Raw genomic sequence first — 5,000 nt, 5'->3', positions numbered from 1 at the left:
GTTCGCCCGTAAATGTTTCGGAGTTGACGACCTACGGCCGTAGGACTCTGAATAAATTCTCGACCGTCCGGAGGTGCCGCCGACGTCCGGAGGTACCGCCGGCGTCCGGAGGTGCCGCCGGCGATTGGAGGTACCGCCGGCGTCCGGAGGTACCGCCGGTGACCGGAGGTGCCGCCGGCGTCGGAGGTGCCGCCGGTGACCGGAGGTACCGCCGGCGTCCGGAGGTACCGCCGGCGTTCGAAATTACCTCTGGCGGTCGGAGGTGCCGCCCGTGTAACGCAACGCGCATTCACGCCACTAACGGCGAGTGATGCGAGAGATCGCTTCACGCGAGAGTTTCACAATTTTGTGCGAGCCTCGTACCCGCGCCGTCGAATCTTTCGACACGGCCCGAGGACCGCGTTTCGAAGCCGGTATTTCGAGAAATTCGACATTTCTAGAAAATATGTCTACGCGGTCTGACGATACTCCGAGAGCGATGACACGTTCGTCCGAAACGTTTTTTCCCGTATCTCTTGCCGTTTCGGCGCTGTTCGCCCGTAAATGTTTCGGAGTTGACGACCTACGGCCGTAGGACTCTGAATAAATTCTCGACGGTCCGGAGGTGCCGCCGGTGATCGGAGGTACCGCCGACGACCGGAGGTGCCGCCGGCGACCGGAGGTACCGCCGGCGTCGGAGGTGCCGCCGGTGACCGGAGGTACCGCCGGTGACCGGAGGTACCGCCGGCGATCGGAGGTGCCGCCCGCGGCCGGAGGTACCGCCGGCGACCGAGACTGCCGCGACGGTCTCGATTGCGCCGTCCATTTGACGCTCGCGCTCGTATACGTCCGTGCGTAGGACCGTGCGTCGCCGACCGCCCGGCCGGCCGGTTGGGTACTATAAGAGATACGTCGCGCTCGGCGTTACGAACGAGTCGAGCGAGTCGGGCGAGTCGGACGAGTCGAGATACGTACTTTTCAGTCACGACTAGTGGCAGAAGTACGTCGCGTTCGGCGCGTCTCGAACGTTTCGTGCGTACTCTAACTTTATATTAAAAGGGAAAGAAGGAAACCACGAATAATAATCGAGCAGTACACGGGGCAAGTCTTCTTGGAAGAGACTTGTTGTCTCGCAAAGACGTTACGACTCGTTGTCGTCGTCGTGTCGTAATTCTCCTTGGCGGCGGAGATTGCGATACGCGCTCCACTCGTTCGCCGCTGAACGCGGGTAAAATATACACACTTGTTTATACGATCACAGCATTGCCACGAGTCGGTGTCGCAAGACCGAATGGCTCTTATGTGGCGCGCACGCATCTAGTGTGTTGGCCGCGCGATTCCCTCTCGTTTTGAACGCAGCAGTGGAATCGTCGCGCTTACCGAACGTTTACTCCACGGATACGAGTTGGCGGAAGGGCAAGAAACGCTCTTCCCGCTCGCTTTGTACGCCGTAGCGAAAGATTTTTACTGGTCGTTCTTGAACGTACGAACCAGACAGAATTTGTCCTCGACGTCTAAGCATCGGCACCGTCGATCTAGCGTCAGGGTAAATCGCGCGGGTCTTTCGAGACCCGAGCATTTTAACATTTTGGGAGAATGAGAATGAGTATATGATCTTTTGTATAAGAAAAGAAAAGTCGATGATAATAATATATCAACAGAGATATAACAAGGATAATTAAGAGGAGAGAGAAGGCAGGCAGTTCTTAGCGAACCTTGTCGTTCTCTCGCGTATACTTTACGCAACGCACACACAGTGTCGCCGACCGGCTAAGCAAGACCGGCGGCAATGAAACGGCACACGAGCGTGTCGCGTCGGTGCCCGATTAACACCGGGCCACCGGACGCGCGCTCAAGAGAGCTAGCGACGAGTCTCTCGGGCTCGCTCGCGAGTTACTCCTTGCGAGTAACCGAACACGAAGCTCCCTGGTTGATCCTGCCAGTAGTCATATGCTTGTCTCAAAGATTAAGCCATGCATGTCTCAGTGCATGCCGAATTAAGGTGAAACCGCGAATGGCTCATTAAATCAGTTATGGTTCATTAGATTGTACCCACATTTACTTGGATAACTGTGGTAATTCTAGAGCTAATACATGCAAAACAGAGTCCCGACCAGTGATGGAAGGGACGCTTTTATTAGATCAAAACCAATCGGTGGCGGGCGGCTCGCCGTTCGTCCACCGTTTATTTTGGTGACTCTGAATAACTTTGTGCTGATCGCACGGTCCTAGCACCGGCGACGCATCTTTCAAATGTCTGCCTTATCAACTGTCGATGGTAGGTTCTGCGCCTACCATGGTTGTAACGGGTAACGGGGAATCAGGGTTCGATTCCGGAGAGGGAGCCTGAGAAACGGCTACCACATCCAAGGAAGGCAGCAGGCGCGCAAATTACCCACTCCCGGCACGGGGAGGTAGTGACGAAAAATAACGATACGGGACTCATCCGAGGCCCCGTAATCGGAATGAGTACACTTTAAATCCTTTAACGAGGATCCATTGGAGGGCAAGTCTGGTGCCAGCAGCCGCGGTAATTCCAGCTCCAATAGCGTATATTAAAGTTGTTGCGGTTAAAAAGCTCGTAGTTGAATCTGTGTCGCACACCGTCGGTTCACCGCTCGCGGTGTTTAACTGGCGTGATGTGGGACGTCCTACCGGTGGGCTTAGCCTCGCGAGGGGCGGCCCAACTAATATCCCGTCGCGGTGCTCTTTACTGAGTGTCGAGTCGGGCCGGTACGTTTACTTTGAACAAATTAGAGTGCTTAAAGCAGGCTACCTTCGCCTGAATACTGCGTGCATGGAATAATGGAATAGGACCTCGGTTCTATTTTGTTGGTTTTCGGAACCCCGAGGTAATGATTAATAGGGACAGATGGGGGCATTCGTATTGCGACGTTAGAGGTGAAATTCTTGGATCGTCGCAAGACGGACAGAAGCGAAAGCATTTGCCAAAAATGTTTTCATTAATCAAGAACGAAAGTTAGAGGTTCGAAGGCGATCAGATACCGCCCTAGTTCTAACCATAAACGATGCCAGCTAGCGATCCGCCGAAGTTCCTCCGATGACTCGGCGGGCAGCTTCCGGGAAACCAAAGCTTTTGGGTTCCGGGGGAAGTATGGTTGCAAAGCTGAAACTTAAAGGAATTGACGGAAGGGCACCACCAGGAGTGGAGCCTGCGGCTTAATTTGACTCAACACGGGAAACCTCACCAGGCCCAGACACCGGAAGGATTGACAGATTGATAGCTCTTTCTTGATTCGGTGGGTGGTGGTGCATGGCCGTTCTTAGTTGGTGGAGCGATTTGTCTGGTTAATTCCGATAACGAACGAGACTCTAGCCTGCTAAATAGGCGTACCTTATGGTATCGCGAAGGCCCCCGGCTTCGGCTGGCGGGTTTTTACTACCAACGTACAAACAAATCTTCTTAGAGGGACAGGCGGCTTCTAGCCGCACGAGATTGAGCAATAACAGGTCTGTGATGCCCTTAGATGTTCTGGGCCGCACGCGCGCTACACTGAAGGAATCAGCGTGTGTTCCCTGGCCGAAAGGCCCGGGTAACCCGCTGAACCTCCTTCGTGCTAGGGATTGGGGCTTGCAATTGTTCCCCATGAACGAGGAATTCCCAGTAAGCGCGAGTCATAAGCTCGCGTTGATTACGTCCCTGCCCTTTGTACACACCGCCCGTCGCTACTACCGATTGAATGATTTAGTGAGGTCTTCGGACTGGTGCGCGGCAATGTCTCGGCATTGCCGATGTTGCCGGGAAGATGACCAAACTTGATCATTTAGAGGAAGTAAAAGTCGTAACAAGGTTTCCGTAGGTGAACCTGCGGAAGGATCATTAACGTTCCGGAGGTCCTGCTCTGCGTCGAGAGTCCACTCTTTTACAGAGAGAGAGAGAGACGCGCGCTCGCAGCAGTCGGAGACTGAATGGACAGAGAAGAGAAGATGGCTCAGAGAAAAAAGCTATTAAGCGGAATTGACGGATCGAAAGGTTGGATGTTATACGGACGCCGCCCGCGCCTCTGACGAACCTCGCGATGCGGGAGTAATCAGCAGCGCGCGGCGCGGCGTTCGCCGCCGAGAGGGAGAGAGAGCGTGTCCGAGACCTCTCTCCGCGACGGCGTCGCGTTCCGCTCGCGCTCGACGCGCGAGCCGCGATACGCGCGTTCGTTGCCTTTTGTGAAAAACTTCGAAAAAAATACGTTGCGACTCGGAGCGAGACGCTTCGCGATCACGCTCGTGCCACTCGCAGAGCGTCGATTCGGCGTTGAGCGCGAACCGGTGGTGACCTATGCCCGCGCTGCGCGCGTGTGTCAGCAGCAGCAGCAGCGTTCGTCAACGCGCCCTCCCCCGGTGCCGTTCGCGGCGCCCGGGGCAGCGGTCGGCGTGCGAAACAGCGTTGCGACCGCGCGCGGAGCCGGGCGAGAGGACGGATCTTACGAATCCGTCCGACGGTCTCTTCAAAGAGCTTCCGCCCCGGCTCTTCCACTTAGGGAGAGACGCTCCGATCGAAGCAACAACCACACTTTTGTGCCGTAGCCTCTCTCCTTAGACGGGAGGCGGCGGTCCGCGCGCGCGCTCGGACGCGCGCGGCCAGGCTGATCGAAGGGCCACGATTTTTATCTCACCCTCTCTCTTCGAGAGGGGAGACCACGATGGTTGAGCGAAAAGCGTTTCTTCGCGAACGCAAAAATTTTGAACGATTACCCTGAACGGTGGATCACTTGGCTCGTGGGTCGATGAAGAACGCAGCTAATTGCGCGTCAACTTGTGAACTGCAGGACACATGAACATCGACATTTCGAACGCACATTGCGGTCCACGGATACAATTCCCGGACCACGCCTGGCTGAGGGTCGTTTTAGTACCCCGAAACTGCTTGCGCTCCCGAAGCGCGCACGGCCACGGCGCGCCCAGACTTGCGCGCGTCGCCTGTGCCCTGTGCGCGCTTACAATGGCGTACGAGCGATCGTTGGACGTTCGCCCGAGGTGCTGTGTGCCGCCGTACGAACGGCCGG

At 56.0% G+C, this 5,000-nt stretch overlaps 2 non-coding genes across 2 annotated transcripts; both read left to right on the top strand.

Moving 5' to 3' along the window:
- Positions 1–1,902: 1,902 nt before the first annotated feature.
- LOC145948157 (small subunit ribosomal RNA) lies at positions 1,903–3,823 on the top strand. The gene has a single exon (XR_014427279.1). It is a non-coding gene; the product is annotated as a small subunit ribosomal RNA (ribosomal RNA).
- An 863-nt stretch (positions 3,824–4,686) lies between these two features.
- On the top strand, positions 4,687–4,841 carry LOC145948164 (5.8S ribosomal RNA). The gene has a single exon (XR_014427285.1). It is a non-coding gene; the product is annotated as a 5.8S ribosomal RNA (ribosomal RNA).
- Positions 4,842–5,000: the final 159 nt, after the last annotated feature.

Source organism: Prenolepis imparis, unplaced genomic scaffold (assembly GCF_030444845.1).
Source record: "Prenolepis imparis isolate NDT839.2.m4 unplaced genomic scaffold, iyPreImpa1.0 SCAF_265, whole genome shotgun sequence".
Taxonomy (NCBI): domain Eukaryota; kingdom Metazoa; phylum Arthropoda; class Insecta; order Hymenoptera; family Formicidae; genus Prenolepis; species Prenolepis imparis.
Note: the sequence above shows the minus strand (reverse complement) of the source record. Positions and strands in the feature narration are given on the sequence as shown.